Source organism: Schistocerca americana, chromosome 2 (assembly GCF_021461395.2).
Source record: "Schistocerca americana isolate TAMUIC-IGC-003095 chromosome 2, iqSchAmer2.1, whole genome shotgun sequence".
Taxonomy (NCBI): Eukaryota; Metazoa; Arthropoda; class Insecta; order Orthoptera; family Acrididae; genus Schistocerca; species Schistocerca americana.
In genome coordinates this window covers 368,684,786-368,703,520 of record NC_060120.1, presented here as the reverse complement: position 1 = coordinate 368,703,520, position 18,735 = coordinate 368,684,786, and the positions used below count along the sequence as shown (strand labels likewise).

Sequence of the window (18,735 nt, the reverse complement as noted above, 5' to 3'; positions counted from 1 at the left end):
ATTAATTCACTACTAGTTGCCCCTTTGACTCTGTGGTATGATGTTTTCATGATCGCACTTCAACTCTGGGGTAGTTATTAGTGTTGTTTTGGACTTAGTGTTAATCTGTTGTGGTTGATATTTTGCCGTTCATGTGACAGGTAATTATTTTTCTGTCCGAACTCTTCTTCCAGCTAATATTAAGTGGTTTAGATACACGCATTCGTAAGTCTTCAATTAGAGAGGCACCCCGTTGGTGACATTTGCAATCAATGAAGCTATCCTGTCGTTATGGAGATGACGCAAACTCATGTGTATTTGTTTGTTTTGTTTAAGAGCGGAAAAACAACTAAGGTCGTACGAGACATGCGTATTTAATTAGAGAGCCCTAAAAAGCAAGAGTTTTTCACATGGTGAATAGACTCCAGTTTCTTCACAAGAAATGTTAGTCATACGGAGGGGCTTTGTATTTCATGACGTTTCTTCTCTAAGCATAAAACATAACATATAGTGTTCACCTCCATAATTTGTATCCGTACTTCGTTTGTGGTGGAATGTTCTTGGTGGCAATTCTATATAGCATTAAAGTATCCGACAATGAGCTTCCCAGTCGCCGGAAAAATAACAAATCTATTGGAGAAAGGATGGGAGACTTTGGGTCATGCAAAAAAATTTCGTGGCCCGACCAACGAACAAGATAATATCCCCTGATGTACTGTACCACTAGTCGTGAGAACATGGAGAGCCTGCCTTTGGTTGACAGGACAGTCCACTTCTGGTTGCAAAAGGAATTCACTGTTAGAACTACGGTCTTCAGGAATTGCACATACTGTGCTTAGTCAAGATGTTTCCTGACGTAGATGGTGATTACATCCATGTATACAATCCATGTTGTTTGTTGTGGTCTTCAGTCCAGAGACTGGTTTGATGCAGCCCTCCATGCTAATTTATCTTGTGCAAGCTTCTTCATCTACAAGTAACTACTGAGCCTACATCCTTCCGAGTCTGCTAAGTGTATTCATTTCTTGGTCTCCCTCCACGATTTTCACCCTCCACGCTGCCCTCCAATACTAAATTGGTGATCCCTTGATGCCTCAAAGCATGTTCTACCAACCAATCCCTTCTTCTAGTCAAGTTGTGCCACAAATCCACTTCTTCCCAATTCTATTAAATACCTCCTCATTAGTTAGGTGATCTACCCATCTTCAGCATCCTTCCATAGCACCACATTTCGAAAGCTTCTGTCCTCTTCTTGCCCGAACTAGTTATTGTCCATGTTTCACTTCCATACAAGGCACACTTCATACAAATACTTTCAGAAAAGACTTTCTGACACTTAAATCTATACTCGATGTTAACAAATTTCAATTCTTCAAAAACGCTTTCCTTGCCACTGCCAGTCTACATTTTACATCCCCTCTACTTTGACCATCATCAGTCATTTTGCTCCCTAAATGGCAAAATTCCTCTCCTGCTTTAAGTGTCTCATTTCCTAATCTAATTCCCTCAGCATCACCTGATTTAAATCGACTACATTCCATTATCCTCGTTTTGCTTTTGTTAATGTTCATCTTATATCGTCTGTCTATTCCCTTCAACTGCTCTTCCAGGTCCTCTGCGGTCTCTGACAGAATTACAATGTCATCGGCAAACCTCAAAGTTTTTATTTCTTCTCCATGGATTTTAATTCCTACTCCAAAGTTTTCTTTTGTTTCCTTTACTGCTTGCTCAATATACAGATTGAATAACATCAGAGATAGGCTACAACCCTGCCTCACTCCCTTCCCAATCACTGGCTCCCTTTCGTGCCCCTCGGCTCTTATATCTGCCATATGGTTTCTGTACAAATTGTAAGTAGACTTTCACTCCCTGTATTTTACCCCTGCCACCTGCAGAATTTGAAAGAGATTTTTCTCGTCAACATTGTGAAATACTTTCTCTAAGTCTTCAAATGCTAGAAACGTTGGTTTGCTTTTGCTTAACGTATGTTCTAAGATAAGTCGTAGGGTCAGTATTGCCACATGTGTTCCAACACTTCTAACCCAAACTGATCCTCCCCAGGGTTAGCTTCTACCAGTTTTTCCATTCTTCTCTAAGAAATCGTGTTAGTATTTTGCAGCCGTGGCTTATTAAACTGATAGTTCGGTAATTTTCACACCTGTCAACACCTGCTTTCTTTGGGATTGGAGTTGTTATATTCTTCTTGAAGTCTGTGGGTATTTCGCCTTTCTCATACATCTTGGTCACCATATGGTAGAGTTTTGTCAGGGCTGGCTCTCCCAAGGCTATCAGTAGTTCTAATGGAATGCTGTCTACTCCCAGGGCCTTGTTTCAACTCAGGTCTTTCAGTGCTCTGTCAAATTTTTCACGCAGTATCATATCTCCTATTTCATCTTCATCTACATGTTCTTCCATTTCCATAATATTGTCCTCAAGTGCATCGCCCTTGTACGTATAAACCCTCTATATACTCCTTCCACCTTTCTGCCTTCCATTCTTTGCTTAGAACTGATTTTCTATCTGAGATATTGATATTCATACAAGTGGTTATCTTTTCTCCAAAGGTCTCTCTAATTTTCCTGTACGCAGTTTCTACTTTAACCCTAGTGATATATGCAACTGCATCCTTACATTTGGCCGCTGGCCATCCCTTCTTAGCCATTTTGCACTTCCTGTCGATCTCGTTTTTGAGACGTTTGTATTCCTTTTTGCCTACCTCAGTTACTGCATTTTTATATTTTCTCCTTTCATCAGTTAAGTTCAATATCTCCTCTGTTACCGAAGGATTTCTAGTAGCCCTCCTCTTTTTACCTACTTGATCCAATGTTGCCTTTAATATTTCATCTCTCACAGCCACCCATTCTTCTTCTACTGTATTTCTTTCCCCCGTTCTTGTCAATCATTCCCTAATGCTCACTCTGAAACTCTCTACAACTTCTGGTTCTTTCAGTTTATCCAGATCCCATCTCCTTGAATTCCTACCTTTTCGCAGTTTCTTCAGTTTTAATCTACAGTTCATAACCAACAGATTGTGGTCAGGGTCCACATCTGCCGCTGGAAATGCCTTACAGTTTAAATGGCTCTGAGCACTATGGGACTCAACTGCTGTGGTCATAAGTCCCCTAGAACTTAGAACTACTTAAACCTAACGAACCTAAGGACATCACACACATCCATGCCCGAGGCAGGATTCGAACCTGCGACGTAGCAGTCGCACGGTTCCGGACTGCGCGCCTAGAACCGCGAGACCACCGCGGCCGGCTACAGTTTAAAACTTGGTTCCTAAATCTCTGTCTTAACCATTATATAATCTTTGTAAAACCTTCCACTGTCTCCAGACCTCTTCGATGTATACAATCTTCGTTCATGATTTTTAAACCAAGTGTTAGTACGCCAGTCTTGTTTCATCTGATAACGACGTCCTCCTGAGTAGTCCCTGCCCGGAGATCCGAATGGGGGACTATTTTACCTACGGCAAGGCTATCTGTATCGCTGAGGCAAATGCCAAATATTTGCGACACTTGCACCTTCGCCAGGTAGCTTAAGTAGCGATCCCTCAGGTAAGGGACGCCCTTCTTCGTCTGCTTTCTAACCGCCGTCTCCACATATTACTCGATACAATCAGTACGTAAGGGACCTTCTTCTTCGACGTCTTGGCGAAATACAGAGCTTCTTTTCCGAAATGGAAATATTTATAACTTTTGGGAAACGAAAGCAATACCGTCAGTTACGTCAGTATGTAATTAGTCCTGCCAGGTATAGATCCCTCTGTCTATACGGTAGCTTCCTTTCACGCTTACTGATTGCGATAGAAACAGTCCATCACCATGAGAGAAACAAGAAATGAACGATGTAAAGAGAATGCGAATGTACACTAACCATTTCTTTTTGATCAGTGCATTTGTGCCTCCTTTAATTACTGCAACTGTATGCCCAAAAGACAATAAGGAAAGAAGAAATGGGAATGGGAATATTTGAAAAGAAGAACGACATACTCCATATTAATTTACTCTCTAAAATCCGATACCCCTTGCGGCGAAACATTAGTTGATAAAGTGTTGCGGGACAATGTTCAAAACATGACTGAAAATACGTTCACTAAATAGAGATAAGAACATCTATGACTGACATGTCATCTAAAGTCGATATACAATTTTAAAATTTTAGAAATAAGGAAATGAAGTAATACAGAATGGTATGTTTATAACGCACGTTGTTGTTCTACATTGTTTAGCCCCGATTTTTACAGGGTCACAGAGAAAGCATCCTAGATTTCGGAGGGAAAAGCCGTAATTCTAATGGTCTCCACTACAACAGAAACAAGAAGCACAACTTAAGGAAAAATAATGTAATGTGTGTTCCAGCTCACAAGCGACATTGAAGCAGATAGTTCCCGTGACTTGGTATGGGTGGAGGTTATATTCGACAACCGGAATAAATTAATAACTGGCTCCTTTTACCGACCCACAGTCTCACATAAAACAGTTGCTGAACAGTTCAAAGAAAACTTGAGTCTCGTCGCGAATAGGTACGCTACTCATACAATTATAGTTGGCAGTGACTTCAATCTACCTTCCGTATGTTGACAAAAATATATTTTCAGACCCTATTGTAGATAGAAAAGAACTTCCGTAATTGTTCCAAATGCCTTTTTTTTATTTTTTGAACAATTAGTTCACGAGGCCATTCACATTGTAAATGGTTACGAAAACACACTTGATCTCTTAGCCACAAATAATCCTGAGCATCATGACGGATACAGGGATTACAGTCGTAGCGAGGCTCAATTCCGTAACAAAGAAATTCACCAAAACTAGACGCGAAATACACTCCTGGAAATGGAAAAAAGAACACATTGACACCGGTGTGTCAGACCCACCATACTTGCTCCGGACACTGCGAGAGGGCTGTACAAGCAATGATCACACGCACGGCACAGCGGACACACAAGGAACCGCGGTGTTGGCCGTCGAATGGCGCTAGCTGCGCAGCATTTGTGCACCGCCGCCGTCAGTGTCAGCCAGTTTGCCGTGGCATACGGAGCTCCATCGCAGTCTTTAACACTGGTAGCATGCCGCGACAGCGTGGACGTGAACCGTATGTGCAGTTGACGGACTTTGAGCGAGGGCGTATAGTGGGCATGCGGGAGGCCGGGTGGACGTACCGCCGAATTGCTCAACACGTGGGGCGTGAGGTCTCCACAGTACATTGATGTTGTCCCCAGTGGTCGGCGGAAGGTGCACGCGCCCGTCGACCTGGGACCGGACCGCAGCGACGCACGGATGCACGCCAAGACCGTAGGATCCTACGCAGTGCCGTAGGGGACCGCACCGCCACTTCCCAGCAAATTAGGGACACTGTTGCTCCTGGGGTATCGGCGAGGACCATTCGCAACCGTCTCCATGAAGCTGGGCTACGGTCCCGCACACCGTTAGGCCGTCTTCCGCTCACGCCCCAACATCGTGCAGCCCGCCTCCAGTGGTGTCGCGACAGGCGTGAATGGAGGGACGAATGGAGACGTGTCGTCTTCAGCGATGAGAATCGCTTCTGCCTTGGTGCCAATGATGGTCGTATGCGTGCTTGGCGCCGTGCAGGTGAGCGCCACAATCAGGACTGCATACGACCGAGGCACACAGGACCAACATCCGGCATCATGGTGTGGGGAGCGATCTCCTACACTGGCCGTACACCACTGGTGATCGTCGAGGGGACACTGAATAGTGCACGGTACATCCAAACCGTCATCGAACCCATCGTTCTACCATTCCTAGACCGGCAAGGGAACTTGCTGTTCCAACAGGACAATGCACGTCCGCATGTATCCCGTGCCACCCAACGTGCTCTAGAAGGTGTAAGTCAACTACCCTGGCCAGCAAGATCTCCGGATCTGTCCCCCATTGAGCATGTTTGGGACTGGATGAAGCGTCGTCTCACGCGGTCTGCACGTGCAGCACGAACGCTGGTCCAACTGAGGCGCCAGGTGGAAATGGCATGGCAAGCCGTTCCACAGGACTACATCCAGCATCTCTACGATCGTCTCCATGGGAGAATAGCAGCCTGCATTGCTGCGAAAGGTGGATATACACTGTACTAGTGCCGACATTGTGCATGCTCTGTTGCCTGTGTCTATGTGCCTGTGGTTCTGTCAGTGTGATCATGTGATGTATCTGACCCCAGGAATGTGTCAATGAAGTTTCCCCTTCCTGGGACAATGAATTCACGGTGTTCTTATTTCAATTTCCAGGAGTGTATATCTATTTATAAAAGCAGCTAAAAATTCGGTTGACATCTTTCTAAGAGACAGTCTCCAATCCTTCCAAACTATGTAAGTGAACACTATATGTGGCTTACGTTCATAGAAATAGTATCAACAGCACTCGAGAGATTCATACCAAATAAATTAATAAGAGACTGAACTGATCCCCCGTGGTACACAAAACACGACAGAAAGCTGCTGCAGGAGCACCGAAAAAGGCACGTATAATTTAGACGAACGCAAAATCTCCAAGATTAGCGAAGTTTTACTGAGACTCGAAATTTGGTGCGGATTTCAATGCGAGATGCGTTTAATAGTTTCCACAACGAAACTCTCTCTAGAAATGTGACGGAAAATCCAGAGAGATTCTGGTCCTATGTTAAGTAAAGCAGCGGAAAGGCTCAGGAAGTGCCTTTACTGTGCGACAGCGACGGTAATGTTACTGATGACAGTGCCACTAAAGTGGATTTACTAAATGCGGGTGAGGAGGAGGAGGAGACAAGGGACCCAACCCTTCGGAGCACGTAAAATCGTGGCAAATGTCCGCACACCGCTGAGGCACGCAAACCTCCCCATCAGCGGCAAGGTCCATGGTTCATGGTGGGGAGACACAATCCATATATATATATACACTCCTGGAAATGGAAAAAAGAACACATTGACACCGGTGTGTCAGACCCACCATACTTGCTCCGGACACTGCGAGAGGGCTGTACAAGCAATGATCACACGCACGGCACAGCGGACACACCAGGAACCGCGGTGCTGGCCGTCGAATGGCGCTAGCTGCGCAGCATTTGTGCACCGCCGCCGTCAGTGTCAGCCAGTTTGCCGTGGCATACGGAGCTCCATCGCAGTCTTTAACACTGGTAGCATGCCGCGACAGCGTGGACGTGAACCGTATGTGCAGTTGACGGACTTTGAGCGAGGGCGTATAGTGGGCCTGCGGGAGGCCGGGTGGACGTACCGCCGAATTGCTCAACACGTGGGGCGTGAGGTCTCCACAGTACATCGATGTTGTCGCCAGTGGTCGGCGGAAGGTGCACGTGCCCGTCGACCTGGGACCGGACCGCAGCGACTCACGGATGCACGCCAAGACCGTAGGATCCTACGCAGTGCCGTAGGGGACCGCACCGCCACTTCCCAGCAAATTAGGGACACTGTTGCTCCTGGGGTATCGGCGAGGACCATTCGCAACCGTCTCCATGAAGCTGGGCTACGGTCCCGCACACCGTTAGGCCGTCTTCCGCTCACGCCCCAACATCGTGCAGCCCGCCTCCAGTGGTGTCGCGACAGGCGTGAATGGAGGGACGAATGGAGACGTGTCGTCTTCAGCGGTGAGAGTCGCTTCTGCCTTGGTGCCAATGATGGTCGTATGCGTGTTTGGCGCCGTGCAGGTGAGCGCCACAATCAGGACTGCATACGACCGAGGCACACAGGGCCAACACCCGGCATCATGGTGTGGGGAGCGATCTCCTACACTGGCCGTACACCACTGGTGATCGTCGAGGGGACACTGAATAGTGCACGGTACATCCAAACCGTCATCGAACCCATCGTTCTACCATTCCTAGACCGGCAAGGGAACTTGCTGTTCCAACAGGACAATGCACGTCCGCATGTATCCCGTGCCACCCAACGTGCTCTAGAAGGTGTAAGTCAACTACCCTGGCCAGCAAGATCTCCGGATCTGTCCCCCATTGAGCATGTTTGGGACTGGATGAAGCGCCGTCTCACGCGGTCTGCACGTCCAGCACGAACGCTGGTCCAACTGAGGCGCCAGGTGGAAATGGCATGGCAAGCCGTTCCACAGGACTACATCCAGCATCTCTACGATCGTCTCCATGGGAGAATAGCAGCCTGCATTGCTGCGAAAGGTGGATATACACTTTACTAGTGCCGACATTGTGCATGCTCTGTTGCCTGTGTCTATGAGCCTGTGGTTCTGTCAGTGTGATCATGTGATGCATCTGACCCCAGGAATGTGTCAATAAAGTTTCCCCTTCCTGTGACAATGAACTCACGGTGTTCTTATTTCAATTTCCAGGAGTGTATATTAGTCTTTGGTTTAGTTTCATCACATGGTCATAATTCCCCTTAAACCATATAGTTATATTCTCATGCAGTTCCTCGCGTTGTCATAAAAGGGAACATAGGCCTATAATGAGTAACTTTTAGTCAATGAAATCTCACCATATGTGTGTGTGTGTGTGTGTGTGTGTGTGTGTGTGTGTGTGTGTGTACTAAGACTTTAGTGGACTGTCTCCTAAAAAAAAAGCGCTGTCCTCTCATGAAAAATAAGAATAGGCGTGTATTCCTCAAGACGAGTGGCAGGCATGGAACTGACCTTTTGACTCGATCTCGTCCTGAATAAGCATTGAGTGCGTGTTGCAAACGGTGGCTCCTCAAGTCACAAACCAGTATGTTTTCACAGTACACGGTCGCGGCAGTGGAAGTTGTAGGTGTAGGTGTAGGTGGAGGCGTTATTGTCCCCTCCAGCTACACCATCGGCTGGTTCTCATTCAACAACACAGCAAATATTAACTGATGAACTATGGTGAAAAATATTCTCGTGTGAGGTGATCGATTGTTATTTCGTCGGAAGAGCACTCTGATTTAGGGGCCAAAATATTCTGTCGGATAAATTCTTCATCGATGACAACGCATTTGCAAAATTCCTGGTTTCTAACATATCTCCTCACTTACACCCTGGTGGTGATATGTATACAATCCCCGTTGAAAATAAGACTTGATGAGTTCGCTTATGAAGGGTATACGAAGGAAGGAAGGAGACTCGAATCTTATAAGCGGAATATCGTTATAGCGAAGTCATACGAAAGAATGGGGAGGGAAATCCGCTGCAACACTTTTAAGGAAACAGCCCAGCATTCATACATAGTAACCCGGAATCTCCACAAAAGTAGGTGTCAGTATCACCCAAGGCATTTTTTTATGACAGAGAAGTCAGAAACAGTGAGGTAGAACTTCGTCACGCAGCCTTCTTTGGTTTAGTTTCATTACGTGGTCATAATTCCCCTTAAACCGTATAGTTATATTCTCATGCAGTTCCTCGCGTTGTCTTAGCAGGGAACATACAATGAGTAACTTTTAGTCCATGAAATCTTACCATCCTTAGTATTATTTCTGGAACTGTAAGTTCGTTTTCTGTAAACCTAAGAATGATTTGTTTGTTTTTCGGAATAAGTTATCGGTTAGAGGAGTGAGAAAAGCGACATATTACGTGCCAAAAATATACGGCTACCAGCATAAAATTTCTGTTTGCATTCTGGGAACTTGTAAGTCTAGCATTGCTGTCAAAGCACGTTATTATGTTAATCCTTACGACTCATAGCAGTTCACCATTTACTGGAAATGAAAGAGGAAAGCAGGAATGCCAGCAAAGGATGAGCTGTCTAATGAATATTTTGGCTTTATCACATGCCGGTTGCTTGCTATGATTTCGTCCGAGTTCTTACTGACACAATTCATCTATCTTTGAATAAAAGCCGGAAAATGAGGGAGCTTAAATCCGCTTTCTACACCTATATCTATATTCCACAAGCCATCTTGTGGTATGTTGAGGAGGGTAATTCCTTTCATTTCAAATCTCGAAGAAAACTTGAGAAAACTCTGAAGGAGATAAACGGGAGAAAATAGAATGTTTTTCTGGAGTTCTATAACACAGAAAACAATATTCGCAAACTGTGCATTCAAAATACCTCCTGCCGATCGTCGTCCACTTACAGCACAGAAATTTGGTGTTAACCGATTACAGCTTTTGACAGTAATGTGGTACTGTCGAAAAAGTGGACTGTCTACGGGCGCTTAACTATGTTACCCTTCCCCTCTAGTTGCAGAAAATTCAAACCGGACGAACTCACTCTCAGCGGTGCGTCGGCGTCAGCTTTCTAATCGCCCGTAGAAGGTCAGTCCTCCAGATCTGTCGTCAGAGATTACGAGGTAGCGAGAGGCCCCACTGGCCAACACGTCTGTCTCATAATCTGTTCCATTACACAGGAGTAACTGGTTTCCGTGGTGTAGTGGTTATCACATCCGCCTAACACGCGGAAGGTCCCCGGTTCGATCCCGGGCGGAAACATATTTTTTCATCGGTAAACATTTGAGTGTACGTATAATGATATACCATACTTGAACAATTTATTTGCAAACATCAAAAATGTTAAGCTCTACTGTGGTTCGATGTCCACCTTACATCGCTGTGCAAGTCAGTTCCAAGGATGGAATGGAAGCGCATATCACCTGCAATAAGACAACGTCTACTAAAGCATTGTGGAGTTCAAACTAACTTTCGGATTGAGGTGAACATGACCTCTACTTTTAAACAGTTCAGTAGAAGAATAATCATACTGGACTTATAAGGGAATGAATGTTTTTCGATAAGGGGATTTACATACAGTAGGAAAAAAAAAATTATAAGTGCTGTAACCTTGCGTTTGCGGCTGATTAAAGAACGTTCAACATGTTGGCTTCATGTGAGACATAGCCCCAACAACTCTATACTTTTTTATTTAAGGGTGAATTACAAGTACTGTGTAAACGTAAACCACGTTTGCTGCTCAACATAAGTTACTAGTGCTCAGTTACACAGTTCTCAACCAATCTCACAGACCATGGCAGCTTAATCATATTACCTATAATACTGTAAGATTATGTATTCTAATTATTGTGTATACTATTGCCCCTTACTCAAAGTTTAGCTTAGCTTAGCTGTTAAGAACATGTTTGTTGCACATATTAACGAGGAGAACTCAATATAACAGTTTCTGAGCCAATGTTAAGATAAAAAAAACTGTAGTATTGTGTAGTTTAATTATTTATTGTGCATATCATTGTGCATTCCGTGAAGTGTAACTTCAATGTTAAGAAACAAAACTGATGCACAACACCCGATGCAAGTGATTGTATCTTTGCCTATAATGTTTGGTTACCAAAGAAACAGTGTCCCTTCCAGACGTTAGTCAGCTGTTTCCTGAAGACGGCCTAATAAGTCGAAAACTAGCTTGAAATGAACAAAAAAATCCGTAGAAAAAAAACAGTGTATTTGTTATGCAACCTTAAACATGAAACTGCTTTACCAAGAAGTCATGGAAAAATCCACAAACAAAACAACAAAATGTTAGATGACTGTAATAGGGGCTTTTTTCTAATTGTTGTTGTTGTGGTCTTCAGTCCTGAGACTGGTTTGATGCAGCTCTCCATGCTACTCTATCCTGTGCAAGCTTCTTCATCTCCCAGTACTTGCTGCAACCTACGTCCTTCTGAATTTGCTTAGTGTATTCATCTCTTGGTCGCCCTCTACGATTTTTACCCTCCACACTGCCTTCCAATGCTAAATTTGTGATCCCTTGATGCCTCAGAACATGTCCTAAAAACCGGTCCCTTCTTCTTCTCAAGTTGTGCCACGAACTCCTCTTCTCACCAATTCTATTCAATACCTCCTCATTAGTTATGTGATCTACTCACTTAATCTTCAGCATTCTTCTGTAGCACCAAATTTCGAAAGCTTCTATTCTCTTCTTGTCTAAACTATTTATCGTCCATGTTTCACTTCCATACATGGCTACACTCCATACAAATACTTTCAGAAACGACTTCCTGACACTTAAATCTATACTCGATGTTAACAAATTTCTCTTCTTCAGAAACGCTTTCTTTGACATTGCCAGTCTACCTATTATATCCTCTCTACTTCAACCATCATCAGTTATTTTGCTCCCCAAATAGCAAAACTCCTTTACTACTTTCAGTGTCTCATTTCCTAATCTAATTCCCTCAGCATCACCAGAATTAATTCGACTACATTCCATTATCCTCGTTTTGCTTTTATTGATGTTCATCTTATGTCCTCCTTTCAAGACACTGTCCATTCCGTTCAACTGCTCTTCCAAGTCCTTTGCTGTCTCTGACAGAATTACAATGTCATCGGCGAACCTCAAAGTTTTATTTCTTCTCCATGGATTTTAATACCTACTCCGAATTTTTCTTTTGTTTCCTTCACTGCTTGCTCAATATACAGATTGAACAACATCGGGGAGAGGCTACAACCCTGTCTCACTCCCTTCCCAACCGCTGCTTCCCTTTCATGTCCCTCGACTCTTATAACTGCTATCAGCTTTCTGTACAAATTGTAAATAGCCTTTCGCTCCCTGTATTTTACCCCTGCCACCTTTAGAATTTGAGAGAGAGTATTCCAGTCAACATTGTCGAAAGCTTTCTCTAAGTCAACAAATGCTAGAAACGTAGGTTTGCCTTACCTTATTCTTTCTTCTAAGATAAGTCTTAAGGTCAGTATTGCCTCACGTGTTCCAATATTTCTACGGAATCCAAACTGATCTTCCCCAAGGTAGGCTTCTACTAGTTTTTCCATTCGTCTGTAAAGAATTCGCGTTAGTATTGTTAAACTTATTGTTCGGTAATTTTCACATCTGTCAACACCTGCTTCCTTTGGGATTGCAATTATTATATTCTTCTTGAAGTCTGAGGGTATTTCGCCTGTCTCATACATCTTGCTCAGCAGACGGTACAGTTTTGTCAGGACTGGCTCTCCCAAGGCCGTCAGTAGTTCTAACGGAACGTTGTCTACTCCCGGGGCCTTGTTTCGACTCAGGTCTTTCAGTGCTCTGTCAAACTCTTCACACAGTATTGTATCTCCCATTTCGTCTTCATCTACATTCTCCTGCATTTCCAGAATATTGTCCTCAAGTACGTCGCCCTTGTATAGACCCTCTATGTACTCCTTCCACCTTTCTGCTTTCCCTTCTTTGGTTAGAACTGGGTTTCCATCTGAGCTCTTGATATTTTCTGTAGGCAGTATCTATCTTACCCCTAGTGAGATAATCCTCTACATCCTTACATTTGTCCTCTAGCCATCCCTGCTTAGCCATTTTGCACTTCCTGTCGATATCATTTTTGAGACGTTTGTATTCCTTTTTGCCTGCTTCATTTATTGCATTTTTATATTTTCTCCTTTCATCAATTAAATTCAATATTTCTTCTGTTACCCAAGGATTTCTACTAGCCCTCGTCTTTTTACCTACTTGATCCTCTGCTGCCTTCACTACTTTATCCCTTAGAGCTACCCATTCTTCTTCTACTGTATTTCTTTCCCCCATTTGTGACAATTGTTCCCTTATGCTCTCCCTGAAATTCTGTACAACCTCTGGTTCTTTCAGTTTATCCAGGTCCCATCTCCTGAAACTCCCACCTTTTTGCAGTTTCTTCAGTTTTAATCTACAGCTCATAACCAATAGATTGTGGTCAGAGTCCACATCTGCCCCTGGAAATGTCTTACAATTTAAAACCTGGTTCCTAAATCTCTGTCTTACCATTATATAATGTATCTGATACCTTCTAATATTTCCAGGATTCTTCCATGTGTACAACCTTCTTTTATGATTCTTGAACCAAGTGTTAGCTATGATTAAGTTGTGCTCTGTGCAAAATTCTACCAGACGGCTTCCCCTTTCATTTCTTTCCCCCAATCCATATTCACCTACTATGTTTCCTTCTCTCCCTTTTCCTACTCTCGCATTCCAGTCACCCATGACTATTAAATTTTCGTCTCCCTTCACTACCTGAATACTTTCTTTCATCTCATCATACATTTCATCAATTTGTTCATCATCTGCAGAGCTAGTTGGCATATAAACTTGTACTATTGTAGTAGGTGTGAGCTTCGTGTCTATCTTGGCCACAATAATGCGTTCACTATGCTATTTGTAGTAGCTTACCCGCACTCCTATTTTCCTATTCATTATTAAAGCTACTCCTGCATTACCCCTATTTGATTTTGTATTTATAACCCTGACCAAAAGTCTTGTTCCTCCTGCCACCGAACTTCACTAATTCCCACTATAACTTTAACCTATCCATTTCCCTTTTTAAGTTTTCTAACCTACCTGCCCGATTAAGGGATCTGACGTTCCACGCTCCGACCCGCAGAACGCCAGTTTTCTTTCTCCTGATAATGACGTCCTCTTGAGTAGTTCCCGCCCGGAGACCGAATAGGGGACTATTTTACCTCCGGAATATTTTACCCAAGAGGACGCCATCATCATTTAACCATACAGTAAAGCTGCATGCCCTCGGGAAAAATTACGGCTGTAGTTTCCCCTTGCTTTCTGCAGTTTTTCTACACTGAACAGAAAATAATAATTCAGATGTTCTCTTATTTTTTTGTGACACTTAAACCATACGATTTTCGCGTCTCTAAAGTACCAACACAACAAAAGAAAACATAATTCCAGAAAAAATGTGTTTTTGGTACAGAAAAGCGACTGCAAAAAGGGATAGATTAGTAGCGATCACATACATGCAGATGAAACATTCAAGGGGAAATCTTCACACGAGGAACAGTGATGAAAGAGGTCGTTATATTGTAGGGTAGGCCGACGTAAGTTGGGGATGTTGGTGATTAACAAGTTTTAAGATGTTCATTTTCGGAGAAAGTTTGTTTTCCTTTGTATATATTGACAGAAATGACTTATTGTGTCATTCCTACAGGTGTAAATTTCTATCTTAATAGAATTACAATTATTTTGCCAATTTTAAAAACTAACGAAAATGATTAACCTTGCGCCAGTACCAAAGCGCAAGGTGACAATACTGATAAAAGTTAAACACTTTTTTATTCTTAGAAAGTATGACATAGTCCACTGATTAAGCATTGCTATTTATTTCTTAATCACTAGAGTTTAATGAAAGGATGTGTTGAAAAACAGTATTAGTAACTCTAGACCAGTGTATTTACTAACAAAAATCGCACACAAAGTTTCCTCCTTCGAAGTCTCCGCACTCCTTATCCCACCGTGTTTTTCACTTCAACATTAAGCAACAGGCACGCCACACGGAAAGGGGGCGGCAGGGGGCCGCCCCTCCCCTCAGAAACGTTTGGGCTTACACTTGACACAATAGAAATTTTCTTATACGAAAATGCTTATTACAAGTACTGTGTAAACGTAAACCATGTTTGCTCCAGACTGAACGCTGAAAGGCATAATCAGTCTTAAATGATGATGATGATGATGATAAAAATGCTTTCTTAATATTATTCATTTTGATTATCACAAACTCAAATGAAAGGAGTTTCATGTATAGAGTTGATGAAAAACAGCACAGGAAGATTCACGAAACAATATGAGGCTTCAGCTCTTGAAGAGCAGAGTATATGTGAACAGTTTCATAATCTCTATTTGCGTAAAATTTGGATGCCTTTCACGTAGAAAAAAAAATTGATAAAGATTTTGACTTTACTTTGTAACCTTCTATTAGTTTCTTTGATTTTTCGAGGTATTTGCCTTTCTGCTGCGTACTATGTAAATTAAATAAATATGTATCGAGTATTTTTGCGGAAATTTGAGCTATTAGCACGTTTGTGGACCATTTAAGGCGGATGAGAACAGCATATAAATTTTGTCCGCTTGTCTGATATATTAAAAGGTTTAATTAAATCTGCATTTATATTATAACATAAAAAGTCACACAAGGTATAATAAGCTCTCTGATTTGGTCATCCCCCTCCCCCACTCCACGCAAAAAATCTTGTGTGCGTGCCTGCTGCCCAGCTTCCAGTGGAGGTTCAGCGTGGATCTCATCACAAGCAAGACACGCCACTACACTTTCTTTGGAAGTTTTCTTCGTTCCTTTAAATGTTCTTTTTCCACTTCCTGTGCTTCCTTGTCAGCAAACATCGGTTTTATGAGTGAAGTTGCTAAAGCTATTGCATTCTGCTTAATGCGACTTCTCTCTTTTTCTTTATAATGACCTTTCTTTTCGCAGTAGTTTAAATTCGAAAATACTTCGGCATTGTTCTGGCTCAATGGAAGCAGCAGTTTGATTCTTAATTTAGTTCATCGTGATGTTCATCAGAAGATTCGTCAGACGTTTCTGTGGGGGTGACCTTGGGTACTGCGCCGGAACAGGAGCGTTTTAGTTCTGGCATAATCTGGAACAAGATTCCCATCTGTGCATTTTTAAACAACAGAATCATGGTCATTAAATACAAGGGGATCATAAGTTTCGAGCTTACATTCTTTGACCAATCAACTGAATTAACGACTGTAGCAGTTTTGAAATAAGCAGTGCTCAACACGTGACACACTCGCTCCTGTCGGCTGTGTGAAAAGTGTTTAAGTTTTGGAGTAGGATCAACAAGAATAAGACATGACAAATAGTCACTGTGAACCTCATTTTGTCTATTTAGTCATCGTGTAACAAATATTAACCAAATATCTTACCAGTTAGTCCACAACATTCTACGCCGAATGCCTTGAAAATTATTACACATCAGGAAAAGTAGGCGTCAATTATCTGACGCACAATGGATTGGCAGCATCGGCTCCACTGTGTCAGTTTCTAGTGTCTCGCTGCGTGAAACGTTATTAATAGTATTCGTGTAGTGATGGCTAGAAGTATGGACTTGAATGAAGTGGTTAGGCATCTTACCCCACTCGTAAACTTGCCCTCGGTCTCCCGTATACAGCGTGATTTTTTCCAACGTGTACAAACTCTAGGGATTGATCGCTGAGAGGATACGAAACAAATGGGCCTAATCGACTTATGTCCGGAAATGCATGGTTTCCATGCTAGAGACACAATACATTCCAGTTCGCATGTTGTGTTCAGTTCAGAGACTGGTTTGATCCAACTCTCCATGCTATTCTATCCTGTGCAAGCCTCTTCATCAACAAGTAACTACTGCAGCGTACATTCCTCTGAGTCTGCTTGTTGTATTCATCTCTTGGCCTCCCTCTACGATTTCTACCCCCCCCACGCTTCCCTCCAGTACTAAACTGATAATCTCTTGATGCCTCACAATGTATTCCACCAACCTAATCCGTCTTTTTAGTCAGGTTATACCACAAATTTCTCTCCTCCCCAACTCTATTCAGTAACTCCCTATTACTTATTTGATCTACCCACCTTATCTTCAGACTTATTCTATAGCACCACATTTCAAAAGCTTCTATTCTCTTCTTGTCCAAACTGTTTATCGTCCATGTTTTACTCGTACATGGCTACACTCCATCCAAATATTTTCAGAAAGGACTTCCTCACACTTAAATCTATACTCATTGTTAACAAATTTCTCTTCTTCAGAAACGTTTTTCTTGCCATTGCCAGTCTACATTTTATATCGTCCCTACTTCGACCGCCATCAGTTAGTTTGCTTTTCAAATGGGAAAACTCACCTACTAATTTAAGTCTCTCATTTTCTAATCTGATCCTCACAGCATTCAATTATCATAGTTTTCCGCTTGTAGATGTTCATCCTATATCCTCCATTCAAGATACTGCCCATTCTGTTCACCTATTCTTCCAAGTCTCTTGCTGTCTCTGGCAGAACTACAGTGTCACCGGCAAACCTCAGGGTTTTTATTTCTTCTCCCTGGACTTTTAATTCCTACTCCACATTTTTCTTTTGTTTCCCTTACTGCTTGCTCAATATACAGATTAAATAACATCGGAAATAGGCTACAAACCTGTCTTACTTCCTTCTCAACCACTGCTTCCTTCTCGTGTTCCTCGACTCTTATAACTGCCATCCGGTTTCTTTACAAATTGTAAATAGTCTTTCGCTCCGTGAATTTTACCCCTGCCACCTTTAAAATTTGAAAGAGTATTCCAGTTAACATTGTCAAAAGCCTTCCCTAAGTCTACAAATGATATACGCGTATGTTTGCCTTTCCTTAACCTATCTTTTATGGTCAAGGTCAGTATTGCGTTGCGTGTTCCTACATTTCTACGGAATCCAAACTGGTCTTCCCCGAGGTCGGTTTCTACCAGTTTTCCCATTCTTCTGCAAAGGATTCGTGTTAGTATTTTGCAGCTATGGGCTTATTAAACTGATAGCTCGGTAATTTTCACACCTTCAGTACCTGCTTTATTTAGAATTGGATTATATTCTTCTTGAAGTCTGAGGGTATTTCGCTTGTCTCATACGTCTTGCTCACCAGATGGAAGAGATTTGTTACAGCTGGGTCTCCCAAGGAAGTCAGTAGCTCTAACGGAATGTTGTCTACTCCCGGGGCCTTGTTTCGACTTACGTCTTTCAGTGCTTTGTCAAATTCTTCATGCAGTATCATATCTCCCTTCTCATCTTACGCTACGTCCTCTTCCATTTCCATAATATCGCCCTCAACTGCAGCTCCCTTGTATAGACGCTCTATATACTCCTTTCAGCTTTCTCTTCTTTGCTTAGGACTGGTTTTCCATCTGAGGTCTTAATACTCATACAGGTGGTTCTCTTTTCTCCAAAGGTCTCTAATTTTCCTGTGAGCAGTATCCATCTTACCCTCTAGTGATGCATTCTTCTACATCCTTATATTTGTGCTCTAGCCATTCCTACTTAGCCATTTTGCACTTCCTGTCGATCTTATTTTTAGACGTTTGTATTCCCTTTCGCCTGCTTCATTTGTTGCATTTTTATATTTTCTCCTTTCCTCGATTAAATTCAATGTCTGTTGTGTTACCCAAGGATT

At 42.7% G+C, this 18,735-nt stretch overlaps 1 non-coding gene across 1 annotated transcript; it reads left to right on the top strand.

Annotated features, from left to right (window-relative positions):
• The first annotated feature begins 10,261 nt into the window (after window positions 1-10,261).
• Trnav-aac lies at window positions 10,262-10,334 on the top strand. Its single transcript has one exon. It is a non-coding gene; the product is annotated as a tRNA-Val (tRNA).
• The last annotated feature ends 8,401 nt before the right edge of the window (window positions 10,335-18,735 follow it).